Raw genomic sequence first — 15,053 nt, forward strand, 5'->3', positions numbered from 1 at the left:
CACTATGACCATAAAATTTGTCACCATTACCAGAACTCCAACCGCCAACACAAAAGTTTTAAATCTACCAGGACACCCTCCATAAACATTTCAACATCCATACTACCTCATCGATTGCTTCTAAAGCTACATCTGTTGCCCATATATCAGCAGATGCCACCAATATAAATTCATTTTCCATCATTGCCTCCCAACCATTAATAACTATCTCCACCCACACTGCCACAATCACATTCATTTCCACATCTCCTACCAGTCAGTTTGGAAGTAACTTCAAAGCTGTTAAGACTATCAGCCTACTTGTTTCCACAAATGTCACAACAGATGTCAATGTTAAATCTTCTACAACCATGACATATTTAGCCATCACATCAGGTGACACTTTTAGTTCGTCCATTTCAGCTTTCTTTACTCCAGCAGCATCTGAATCAGCTGGTATAACACCTGTTTCTGCTATTACTGCTACAACTACTACCATGTGTGATACAACATCACTTCTTACTAGCATATCTGTTGCCACATCCACCATATCTAATACAACACATGTTACTATTAAAAAATTTTTGAGTGACGTCAGAAGTATGGCTGTTTGAGGAGGCCCCTTGATCTCCCATCTTAAAACTACAACAAATTGAACAGATATAATCCAACGGAAGATTCCAAACCTAACACACAAACACCTCTGAGAGATCTGTGTATCAAAGCATCTGAAGATGGGCCAACCTGGTGAACAGGAAAGGAGGGAAGGAAGAAGAACAGAGATAGGTGCCCCGGATGCAGCCCAGAGCTCACTAGGGACTTGAGGAGAGGGGAAGAATCAGGTTGCAGCATGTTTTCTCGGGGGCCCCAAGCATTTCTACCTAAGCGATTAGCATATTACTCCAAGCAATGACATCCAGAGAAAATCAGGTGTTGGCATACTTATATCTGACAAAATAGACTTCAAAATAAAAAATATAATGAGAGGCAAAGATGGACGCTTCATAATGATAAAGGCAACAATACATCAAGAAGATATAACACTTATTAATATATATGCTTCCAATCAGGGAGCACCAGAATATATAAAGCAACTACTAACAGAACTAAAGGGAGAAACTGACAGAAATACAATTATAGTAGAAGATCTGAATACTCCATTGACAGGTATGGATAGATCATCTAAACAGAAAATCAATAAGGAGATATCGGCATTTTATGACACATTAGACTAATTGGACATAATCGACATTTACAGAGCCTTTCATCCCAAAACACCAGGTTATACATTCTTCTCTAGTGTATATGGATATTCTCAAGGATAAACAATATGTTGGGACACAAAACTAGCTTCAACAAATTTAAGAAGATCAAAATCATACCAAACATATTCTCCAACTATAATGATTTGAAACTGAAAATCAACTGTAAAAAGGAAGTGGGAAAAACCACAAATATGTAAGCATTAAGCAACATACTACTAAAGAATGACTGGGTCAAAGAAGAAATAAAAGGAGGATCAAAAGATACATAGAAACAAACGAGAATGAAAATACAGCATATCGAAACTTCTGGGATATGACAAAAGTAATATTAAGAGGAAAGTTCATATCATTACAGGCCTATCTCAAGAGACAAGAAAAATCCAAAATAAACAACCTAACATTATATCTTAAAGAACTAGAAAAAGAATAAATGAAGCCCGAATCAGCAGAAGGAAGAAAATAATAAAAATTAGAGCAGAATTACATGAAATTGAGAACAAAAGACAATAGAAAAAATCAATGCAACAAAGAGCTGGTTCTTTGAAAAGATCAATAAAATTGACAAACCCCTGACTAGACCCACTAAAAAACTACAAAATAAATAAAATCAGAAACGAAAGAGAAGACATTATGACAAATATCACAGAAATACAAAGGATCATATAAAAATTCTATGAAAGATCATATGCCATCCAATTCAATAATCCAGAAGAAATGGACAAATTCTTGGAAATATACAACCTTTCTAGACTGAATCACAAAGAACTGGAAAATCTAAATAGACCAATCAACAGCAAGGAAATTGAAACAATCATCAAAAACCTACCAAAAAGTAAGTCCAGGAATAGATGGCTTCATCAGTGAATTCTTTCTAACATTTAAAGAAGATTTAATACCTATTCTCCTCAAACTCTTCCAAAAAATCAAAGAAGAGGCAATAGTTTCCAACTCATTTTATGAGGCCAATATTATTCTGATACCAAAACCTGGTAAAGATAACACACACACATACACACAAAAAAATCTATAGACCAGTATCTCTTACGAATACAGATGCAAAAATCCTAAACAAAATACTAGCAAATCAAACACAACAATACATTAAAAGGACTTTACATTATGATCAAGTGAGGTTCACTCCAGGGGAGCAGGGATGATTCAACATATGCAAATTGATCACTGTGATACACCACATAAAATAAAGGATAAAAATCATATGATCATATCAATTGATGCAGAAAAACCATTTGACAAGATGCAGCATCCATTTATGATTAAAATACTTAAAATGGGAAAAGAAGAAAAGTACTTCAACATAATAAAGATCATATATGACAAACCCTCAGCTAATATCATACTTAATAGTGAAAAACTGAAACCTTTTCCTCTAAGATCAGGGACAAGACAAGGATGTCTGCTCTCACCACTCTTATTTGATATAGTAGTAAAAGTCCTAGCTAGAGTGATCAGGCAAGAGAAAGAAATAAGTAGTCAAATTGTCACTTTTTGCAAATGACATGATTCTCTATATAGAAAACCCTAAAAACTCCATTAAGCACTATTAGAAATAATAAATAAAGACAGTAAAGTTTTAGGATACAAAATCGATATTCAAAAATCCATAGCATTTCTCTGTAATAATGAAATTTTCAAAAAAAAGAATGAAAAAAAAAAAAAACAATTCCTTTTGCAGTTGCAACAAAAAGAATCAAATACCTAGGAATAAACTCACCAAAGGATGTGAAGGACCTATACAATGCAATGTAATAATCTGCATTTATGTTTTCTTTCTCTTCTTTCATTTTTGTAAAACACAAAATTATCAACTATCACAAAAGAAAGCTCGAATTCTTAAAGACTCTTGGTATTTCTTTCTTTCTTTCTTTGTTAACCCCTACAAGATATCAGCCCCAAAATAAAAGTTAGAGCTGTAGGGAATAAAGTTTTTAGGATCAAAATGATACTCTAAAAGTCTATATAAAAAATCTAAATGATTTTTTCCAAGTAAAATTAATGAAGTAGCTTGAGGTTATTCTAAAGTGACATGAATGCAAGGGAAATAATTTATTCATGTATTCAATATACCTTTATCAAAGTCATATGTGTGACAGGGATTATTTAAATAAATAGAGATACAACATAGAACAAGAAAGACAAAGTCACTTGTCAGTGCCGAGCTGACTGAGAAGGGAAGGTTTCAGTGGTAAAATGCCCAGTTGAAGGAACACACGGGAGGCTGACATAAGAATGAAATGGCAGGCACCAATTTTATTGCAGGGAGCATGCACTTCTGCACTAGGGGACTGCATGAGCTCCACACATGTCAGAGAACCAGAGTGGCATTCTGCCACACACACGTAATACAATAAGCTGCATTATGCTTACACCCTACTACATTAATATTACATTCTAAATCTGGGGTCCTGTCCATAGCTGTGAGACTAGATCGGCCAGGCCTGGGGCCCACATCTTTGCTCTCACAGAGCCTACTTTCTTGGGAGTGGAGGCATATCATACGGAAGAAAATAAAAGAGAGAACTCTTTAGATAGTGACAAAAAATAAACTACAGGAACTAAAGAAGTGTGAAATAATAAAGATAATAATTTAGATTGGATGTTTCAAAAAACCTCTCTGAAGAGGTGTTGTTAAAGCTAAAAAATACAAATAATTATTAATTCTTTAGCATATATTTGCTAAGAAGTATGGAACATAGAAAAGTTAACATGTTTCTGAAAGTTATTGATAGCAGATTTAAGTTATGAACTAAAAGTAGGGCTGAAAAAAGAAGAGTTAAAATTCACTATAAGATTGCAAACTAAGTGGGGGAAAAAGTAGATCTTGATATCCAGGACTAGTGCAAGAAACACAATAAAGAAGGCAGTTTGCCCTTTGGGCCATCTTATCTTTCATCCCAGTCGAGTGTATTTTAGTGTTTAATTGGGCAGCTCTCAGTACAACTGAGCTGTGAGCTTTCAATAAATGTCTAATTATTCAAAGAAAAGATATCTCTTGAAGAAAACCCCATAAGGTGAGAGAAAGCAACTCTAACCAGAAAGAGATAGAAAAATACAAAACAGAAAAAGGGCCATTAATAAAGCCAAGCCCTAAGGGCAAAGAAACAAATTAGATAATAGTAGAAAGATATTTAGAAAATAAAAATTTGAAAGAACTCTCTCCTAACAGCCTTGACCAATTGAGTGAAGTGTGAATTCATCTCATTAGTAAAAGCTATATTTTTTATCCAACACAAAGATGATCATACTTTAGATTTATGTATATACTTAGTTCAATCTCCCAAATAGCATCAACTGAGTCTGATTATTTTTTTGTACTTTTCTTAATGATAAACGTAATACAAATATATTGCAGAAAAAAATAGAGGCCAGAAAAGTATAAAGAAGCAAAAAAAAAAGAATCTTTGTCAGTAGATGGCAGAGTAATAACAAGCCAATTCCTGGCTTCTGGCCTGCAGCCCAGCCCATGTGCCTTCTTCCCACTCCTGACTCCCCAACATACTGGAAGAGGCCAGGCAATGTGAACACAAATGTGGTTATTTCAGCCCAAACATCTTCCTCAATTATCCCTCAGGCCTAAGGGTGCATGTACACACTAGCAGCATGGCCCATCCTTTGTAGGATGGACCCAGAGAAGAGGGTTTTCAGATTTTGGAAGTTAGTTTAGGGCTACTTGAACAAGGTATTCCAAAGTGTAAAAAGATCTGAAGGAGGAGGGAAGATAAGCTCCTAGTGATTCCTACCTCTTGACCCCATGGCCAAGTGAGGACCTAAATAAACTGCAGGACCCAGGCTAGAGTTTCCCCTTGCATGGGTATGAAGGCAGTACTTGTGGTCTTATATGTACTTAGTGCTTTTCTTCTTTGTTTTTTTCTGTAGTTAAGTGAGACACAAGAGAGAAATCAGCTGCAAAACAGACCATTACTAGCTCCATCTTCTCAAAGATCAGCTCCACTTCAGTGTATACATTCTTCAGTTAAAACTGGTCAGAGTTGACTTCAATCAAATCCATCTAGTCAACAAATATCTGCTGTCTCCAAAATCTCTTTAAATCTTAGTGCTTCCCTAAAAAGAGGAATCTTAGTCACATTTACCCTGTCCTATAAGGTAGTCTTTATCCTCAACATCATGTGAATTTACCACCTAAAATTTCTAGTTCCACTAAATCTGATTCAGGAAAATTACACTGTTCACCAAAATATCTAAAACATACTCAAATGTTTATATTCACCCTAAACTAGATCAATCCAAATCTCCTTCAATTAGGTAAAAAAAATATTCAGACCAAAATTGAGCCAACCTCATTAATTCAGTCAAAAAAGTCAAAATCTCAGCCAAAGACATCTGGACAGCAGAGAAAGAGATACACAAAAGAACAACCTAAGGAAAAAAATTACCTAAAAGCTAGCCAATTGAATTCTGGGCTAAAGTCTTCAGTACAACAAAGTGGCCACCAACATCCAAATTATAGGAAATCGATAGCTAATAAAAAATCTAACGCTATCAAATATTATACACACAAAACTAATACAATATTACCAACAAAAACTAAACCTCGAACCAGTACCAACATTCAACAAAAACCATATCAACCTAAAATTCCTTCAACTTCAAATGGTAAACAAAATGGTCAGCTTCGAAACAAGTCAAAATCACAGAAAATGTCTAAACAGTCAAATTTTAACACGAATACCAAAATATAGGCAAACAAAAATTTGTCTTCCCCAGCAAATTAACTCAAGGAAATATTGTATAAATATGGCTAAAATAAAGCAGCCTAACCACTCAAAACTTCAGACAAAACATATAAACTAAAAATAATTAAGCACACAAAACAGCAATCTCAGAAGCAGAGGCCTGTCAAAAAAAAAAAAAAAAAAGGCAAACCAAAACCTCACCTAAACTGTCTTTCACATTGAAATACTGGTAAACTAAAAAGTTTTCCACAGAAACCCGGTTCACAAAAATATCATTCAAATCAATTTTAAAAAAACAAAACCCACTATCCAAGTCATAACCCAATTCTTTCTTGTAAGCCCAAGCCCAGTGGATATCCACCTTTTCCAATTTCATTGCAGCCTGTATTTCCACAGCCACCCTCACTTATCACCAATTTTCCCATTCACAAACCTGAAACTGCTACCCCCAAACCAACTGCACCCACTTTCACAAATATTGTAACATTTGCTAGTACTAAAGCTTATACAAAGCCTACAGAAAATCATATCAAGTAGACAAAAATAGGAATAGAAAAGAAAATGGATTGACTGACACAGGTAAAAAGTTTTAAATCAATGGATTTGTACTTTGCAAACTAAAATATAAAAGAGCAAAAATCCCAACGAGTTATTTACTACAAAGTGCAAAGTTTTTCTAACTTTCCTGAGATTAACATTCTTACAGATATTGCTACTCTAGCAATAACAACTTTATGGATAGTTAATTCTCAGAGAATTCTGTTTAGAAAGATGAGTGTCTCATATTTACCCCACCCAGAATATTTCACCAACCTCATAAGCCAATTATAGTATATGCTCTTCATTTACTTCACTTGTGTTTTGGTTAATGAAGGACTATCAGTATATTTGAAACACTGAAAATACGCATTCATTTGCTAACTGTATATAGGCCATAAGCAGGAACCACAGGTACCAGAATACAATGGCTTCAAAACATGTACGCTGCTATGTCCAGGTTTCGGAACACTGTAGGGCCCCTGTAAAAAATATCATACATTAACCCTGCCTAAGTTTAGGAATCTACAGAAAAGACAAAATAGTAGGGAAAAGGAGAGAGAATATGAAACCAAGAGGTCCTTACGAGGTGCATAAGGAAGAAAGATCAATAAAAGGATTATGATGGTCACAAATGTCTCCAGAAGCATATGTGATTCAAGATGCTTGATCTCAGAGGATGGAGTAAAGAGTCTGGAAGAGAAAAGACTGGCACCAAAGGGTAAATTTCCTATTGAACAAAAAAAAGCTATAAGTATAATTCAATTAGGATTTTATATTTCAAAATTAGCTCCAGATTTTGAACTTAAAGATAAAATTAGCTATGATGAAAGAATATAATTTTTTTAGCCTGAAATTATACATGTCTAAAATGGAACTCCTGATTCTTCATCTTCAACACACACACACACACACACACACACACACACACACAAACATTCCTCTATCTCAGTTAAAGGAAATTTCATCCTTCTGGTGGATTAAGCCAAAAATCATGACTCCTCTCTTTTTCTCAATTGTCCCATCCAATCTATCAACAAACCTTATTAATGCTAACTTCAAATACATTTGGACTCTAACCTCTCTTGCCAGCCTGTATCCACCCTTGTCCAATCCGTCACTATCTCTGCCCATGTTATTGCATATAACTGGTCTCCCTGCCTCCATCCTTGCCTCTCTCCTGTCGTCCTCTCCATTATCATAGCCATAGTTATCCTTTTAAAACATGAGTCAAATCACATGACTGCTCTGCTGGAAATCCTGCAATGATTCCAATGGTCTGTAAGGCCCTATGTGATCTGAGCTGTTTCCTCTCTGTTGTGATTTCTTTATGCTTCCTCCCTGTTCATTCCCCCTAAGCCATAGTGGCCCTCCATCTGGTCCTCAGCCAGACCAGGCACATTGCTATCTTAGTTTTCTCTGCCAAAAATATTCTTCTGGAAACCGTAGGATTCATTTTCACACCTAGACCCTTCACTGTTTTAGAAGGTAATATTAAGACACTTAGATTACAAATCATGGATGGCTAGATGTAAGAAAAAAGACAGAGAGAGAGAAAAGAGCAAGATACACAACAAAGTATGACAAAGAACTAAATTGTAAAGTACTAAGCAATAATAAAAGTTCAGAGAAATAAGAGAAAAAATCTACAATGCTGGTAATCTCATCAAGGATGGCTTTACAAGGAATAGAATTTGAGAAGCTTTGTTTTAATGGATAAATATTACATGAGAAGAGCAAAAAGAAAAAAGGGGCAGAGCCCCAGAGTTAAGTGAATTATATGCATAAAAATTATGAATCATTTCTATTTTAATTATACATCTATATGACAAGTGTTCCTCTACATTTTTTTGAAGGTGGAATGTGACCAAGTCAACACTACCTGAAGTTATATTTTCCATTTCTAAAATAAATTATATCTTCTGTAAAATATAATAAAAAACATTCAGTACGCAGATATTAAGTGTCTGATTTGCATAATATTATATGTTAGAAGCTATGGAGAGGAAGGCACCAAACATATTCCTAATCAAGTGGGCATGTCAGACAGATGTCTACATTATTGTAATAAAAGGCATACTGAGATAGGTGCAAAATAAAACAGTGCAATAGGATTATAGATCAAACAAATAAAATAGGCTCCTACCGTTAATTTTTTATAATATCACTATCATGTCTACAATCATTTTTATTCTTTTGTTCCAATTTACACGTTATATCTTGCATAAAATGGGCATGATTATGAAGGGGGGCTTTTTTTTTTTTATTAAGACCATTAGGCTTTCTTAAGAATTGTGGAAACCTCAGGGCTTTAGGACCCCAGTGGCATATATGTTACCAAAACCTCTAAAAAACTTAACTTAGGCACTTAATAAAATCTGGCACAGTGAATCACAACACAACTCTTCCTCCAGGGGGAAGACAAAGGACAGTTAACTGTCAGAAACAGTAAATGACAACCATTTTTCTTTTGTTTAAGCAGAACCCTTCAGATGAATTCAATCATGACCTTCTCTTTCAGCACAATATATCTTATCTCTCAAAAGAATAGAATAGGAAAAAACCAACAAGTTATAAAAACCATTGTTGTCTCACTTTTTACTTGTGTCCTTAGTCTTCACCTATTCTTGGATTGTAAAGATGCTCAAACACAGTAACTAACAAGAATTCATTTAACTAATTTGACCACATCAGAAAATACACCACAAGGGTAGGTACTGATAATTTTCAATAAAGGCATTTGGAAAGAGACCGAGACTCAGTTCTTTAAACTTTGGATTTTAGAGGTTAATGAAAAATTTTCAAGCACTCTTATAAGATGAACTTCTGATATGCTTTCAATGAAAGTGCAGGCAGTGATGATGTTCTTACATACTTGCAAATATGTAGTAAATATGGTAAAGAAAAGTATCCATTAAGCCCCATTTAGAAAAGCCAGGTCCATTTAATAGGCATTTCTAGACTTCTCTTCTAAATTTTTAATGTCAACATTAACTCACTTGACCACAGGTTTAAATTAACTAAATGTTTGTCTTAACATAATGACTGAATATTGTGGTTCATATTATTGTTATTGAGAAATATAACCATAGTATTTACTTTTTATAGTATGGTTAAGAGTAATTTTTCAAAAATTAACTGTGTGATTGATTCCCTCTTATTCCATCATTCTGGTCCTGCAGTCTAATTTCCAAGATAAGGGCACAAAACTAACAAAAATAAGACCACGTTAGAGAAAAGTTGTTCCAAAAAGAAAAGCTTTCTTCTCTTTCTAGTGGAATTTTTGGAGAAAATGCATTATTATTTTTAGATTTCCTATGATAACATAACAGATTTTTTTTAAAAATAGGAGCTTTGGAGTCAGTCATGTTTTTAAACCCTAGCTTTGTCATTTACTGGCTTGGAAACTGAACAAGTTACTTAAACGTTTTCCTTGTTTTTCTATTTATAAAATGAAGATTATTTTACCTATTTCTTAGAGTTGTTGCTAGAATTAAAGGAGAAATAGAAATAACATGTTGCCCATTTCTTAGAACAGCTCAGTAAAGGGTAGCCCTGTTTTCTAGACTGGAGACTGTTTTTATGACATAGTGCAATAATTGGTCAGAAATCATCATCATCTCTCAAAACCTTCCTAACTCTCATATTCCATGACTACATAAAATGAATTCCAAATACATGAAATATGTGCTTTAATCATGCAATTCTTGGTACTATAGAGTAGAGGGCAGTTGTAACAACACAAAATTTACTAAATACAGTTTCACATTCAATGTTGAAATGCAGTTTGTAACACTATTTGAATAAAGATGAATATCCTGAAATTCAGAATGGTTCAACACTAGTCTTTCCTCTTCTACATGCTTAATCATTTTTAAAATTTTAAATTGAAAAACTGTGTTTTCCAAGAATGCAAATGTGTTAAAGTATTAAATGTGAGATATTTATATTTTGCCTCTTAAAAGATTTCAAATGATTTCTTTATTACTCTTAGTAATTTATAAGAAATAGTTGTGTTGCTAATAAAATAGTTTTGTGTCATGGCTGTAGTTGCTGCATATAAAACAAAAAATGAGTTATCCTTGTGTTTTCAGGGAGCAGATGGGAAGGATGAAAGTGCTCTACTTGACCCTGGGCCATGCTCATGATCTGCTTCTCAGTAAGTACCTCTGAATCTAGTCTGCTTTCATATATGATTTAAATACATTAATATGCAATTTAAAGTCATTAATATGTAATCGGAATTTTTTTACACGTACCAAGCAACTACTTTTATTCACTTGAAGGGTGGAACAAACCACTCTAAAAATCATTCTGTCAATAACGAATTATTGAGTGACTACCAATTACCATGCACTATTTTAGACACTTGGATACAGTAATAAACAAACTAAACAATAAATATATGATACGTTAGTGGTGATAAATGTTAAGGAGAAAAAAGTTAAGCAAGGTGATATACATGAAAATCAACTTAAATTTTTTTGGTAGGGTAGCCAGAGAACACCTCTGAAAAGGTGATTTTTAAGGAAATAGCTGAAGCAAGGAAGGGAGCTAAATGTGAGGCTCCTTGGAAGAAGAATATTCCATGCAGAGGGACCAACAAGAGCAAAAGCACTAAGGTAAAAGTGTGCCTGGTATTTTCTAGGAATAGCAAGAAGGCCAATATGACTGGAGTTGAGTGAATGAAAGGAAATTAGTATGAGATGATGTCACAAAGGCAATGAAAACTAGATTATATAATGCCTTAGAGGTCATAGTAAAAACTTTAACTTTTATTCAGAGAAGTGAGCAGCCATTAGAAGGTTTTGAGTGAAGAAATGACATGATTTAATTGATATTTTAAATACAATTGATGCTATGTTAAGATTAACCTGTTTTTTATTAATCTGACTTTTGTTTTAAACATACTAGTTGTTATGTTGAGAATTAACAGCAAGAAGATATGATTAGAAGTGGAAAGAGTAGTTAGGCAGTTACTACAGCAATTAAGTAAAAGATAGTGATGGCTTGGAGCATAGTGGTGGCTGTGGAAATGGTTAGAAGTCATCAAATCTTGAATACATTTTGAAGTAGAGCCAACAGGATGGATTGGGTGGGCAGATGTGAGAGAGAGGTCAAGTTTGACTCCAAAATTTTGTCCTGAGCAACTAGAAGATAGAAGTTGCCATCAACTGAGATGCGGAAGACTGCATATGGAGACATTTTAGAGGAGAAGATAAGAAGATCAGTTTGGGATATAATGAGAATAAAATTGTTAATAAACAATTTAAGAAGAGATTTCAAGGAGACAGTTGGATGGAAGATTCTAATTTTATGGAGGGATCAGAGGGATGTTATAAATTTGAGTGTCAAAAGAATAAATGAGATTACCAAGAAAATGAGTGAGTGAGTATAGATAGGGAAGGCAAGAGTACCCAAGAAAAAGCCACAGGTCCTCCAAAATTAAGACGTCAGAGAGAAAGAAAGAACCAGCAAAGAAGACTAAGAAAGAATAGCTCAGGTATATAAGGAAATCTAAGAGAGTGTTTTTATCCATGAAACCAGCTTTAAAAAAAATATTCGAAAGAGTGATTAGCTGTGTCTAATGATGATAATGGGTCAAGTAAAATTAGGGCTAAGAATTGACCACTGGATTTAGATACATGGAGGTCATTGGTTATCTTGACAACAGTGAATTCTGTGAAATAGTGGGAATAAAAGATTGACTGGAATGAGTTTAAGAAAGGATAAAAAAGTGGATTTGGAATGATAATAAATAACTCTTTCAAGGTGTTTTTCTGCAAACGGGAGCACATAAATGGATTATAACTGGTGAGAAGAGTGGATCAAGAATATATTTTTATGTTTATAGAAACATTTTTGAAGGAGCAAAATATTGATGTAGGAGAATTGCTGGAGCAACATTCTTGAGTAGGAAATAGGGGGTAGAATCAGAACACAGGTGAGCGAATTAGCTTTAAATAGGAGCAGATATTTATCTATGGAGACAAGTGGGAAGACAACAGGTGAGTGCAATGCTGGTAGCTGGGTAGATGTTGTGGTGGGAGTTTGAAGAAGTTCTCTCCTAATTATCCAATTTTCTCAGGAAATAAGGAAACAAGATTATCTATTACTTGAGAGCGAGAATGAAAGAATTTTGGGGGATTCTTAGGGAAGAATAGGGTAAGAATTAACTACATGGAAAAGTGGAGGAGTGAAGGCACTAGAGATACGTGATTGTCTGGCAGAATTGGCTTGTCCACCTAGGGAGTAAGTATAGATGAAACAGAGGAGAGATCCAAGGTCTGAGCCCTGGGAAACTCCGCCATGCACAGCATTATTTCTGATTTTAGTTTTCATTTTGAGAAATTTATTAACTGGAGAGTGAATTTTCTTAATACTTATACTTAACGTTGATTAACTACTTTAATACTGGCATCCAGTTTGCAAGCCATATCAGTTTTTATTTTGTCTGCATATGTTTTTCGGGTGCTCTGAAAAAGCATTGAAGACCTTAGTACACAACTTTTTATGTGCATTTATCTCATCTACATTTCGTCAAGGCTGGTGTTCAGTGATATCAAAGCCTTAGGTCAGAAAAATAATATGCTAAAGAATACAGACAAATAAATACTATCCACTATTATAAAGCATGCTGAAATGGTGTTGAGGATTTCAGCAGGAATTAGGGTCAAAAAAAATTTTTAAGCAGGAGGTAGGAGAAGATGAGTTGTGTTGGCAGCCATTTATATATTTTTGACAACCAAAAAGAAAGGAGTCAAGACTACTGCGTTAGGGAAAATGATGCCAGCCATAGAATTTTAAATACAATCATCCCAGAAAAAATACACAAAATATATGTAAATGGCATCACAAAGGAAAGCATTTATGCATTGCAATCTTAGTCAGTGGTAAAGTCGGACAGTGTGCTGCAGGGATGCAGATCATGGTGTGACAAGTTAACAAAAAGCATTTTGAATTTAATTCTGAGACAAGAAGCCATTAAAGCAGAGAAAATATATCATCTGATTTCCACTTAAAAGGACCACTCAGTGCTATTATGTGAAGAATATATTTAGATTTGGATTCCATTTCTTTAGTGGTTATAGAACTGTCAGTATTTTCTATTCCTTATTTTGATAAGTTATACTTTCCTAAGAATTCATCTATTTATCTAAATTTTCAAAGTTATTGGCATTGTCTTTCATAACATACTTCTTATCTTTTCAATATATCTGTGATTATGTCATTTTTTTCTCTTTCTAATCTTAGTTGTGTCTACTTTTCTCCTTCCTTAGTCTTACCACAGATTTGTTGATTCTATATCTCTTCAAAGAACTATATTTTGGCATTCTTGATCTTTTCCGTTATATGTTTGGTTTCCATGTCATTAATTTTTGCTCTTTAATATTTTATTCTATTTTTGGATAGCACAATTTGTTTTAACTTAAGAAGAAATGATAGCTTGTTAATTTTAGAATTTTACCTTCTATCATAAATTAAGACTATAAAATTCCTTCTAAGTACTTCTTTAGATGTGTTTCATTAATTCACTTCTAAATGCTTTCAGATTTCCAATAAAATTTGACATATGGGTTATTTTAAAATATACTTCCTAATTTTAAAGATGAGATATTTTCAGGTTTTACTTACTTACTTATTCATAAAGTCATTGTATTGTGGTCAGGGACCACAGGCTAAATAATTCATATCCTTTAAATTTTTTGTTAAGACTTGTTTTGGGGCACAGATTATGGTCAATCTTCATAACCGTGTGTGTTTGAAAAAGATACGTATTTAGCAGTTGTGGTTTTAATTGTATTCAAAGTGATCCATATTTTTACTAATTTTTAGTAAATTTTAGAAAAATTATTAAAATCTACCTGTGCTTGAAAGAAATATGCAAAATTTGCACTATGATTTTGGCTTCTTTTATTTTTTCTTATAGTTCTGTCAATTTTTGCTTACTATATTAAGAGCTTATGTTATCAGGCATTTTCTTAACTTCTAGGTGAAGTTAACATTTTATTAACATGAACAAAGTCATTTTAGTTTTAGTAATGCTTTTGCTTTAATGTACATTCTGTTATTTATGTAACTACACTAGCTATCTCTTGGTTAGAATTTACCTGAAATAACTTTTTCCTTTTCTAACTTTCATTTGTATATCCTTATGCTGCAGAGACTTTCAAAAATGGCATATAGTTAATTTTATTTAATCCAGACTGATAGACAATCATCACCTTTTGAAGTACAGTCTTTAGCCAATTTTCATTTTTTATAATAGATACATTTGCAATAAAACCTACCATCTTAAATTATAATTTCTGCTCATATCATCAGTCTTGTTTCTTTTTCTTCCCCTCCTTACGATCTTTTGCATTGAGTATTTTTTTCTTACTCCATTTATTCTGCTCCCATAGTTTGGCTGAAATATATGATATTTTTCTTCTTTTATGATTACCTAGCAATTACCATTTACTTAACTTATTAAAGTCTAAAGTTATTCAGTATTGTTTTTTTCAGTTTTACTGAAATATAGTTGACATACAGCATTATGTAAGTTAAAGATATACAG

Source organism: Pteropus vampyrus, unplaced genomic scaffold (assembly GCF_000151845.1).
Source record: "Pteropus vampyrus isolate Shadow unplaced genomic scaffold, Pvam_2.0 Scaffold56, whole genome shotgun sequence".
Classification (NCBI taxonomy): domain Eukaryota; kingdom Metazoa; phylum Chordata; class Mammalia; order Chiroptera; family Pteropodidae; genus Pteropus; species Pteropus vampyrus.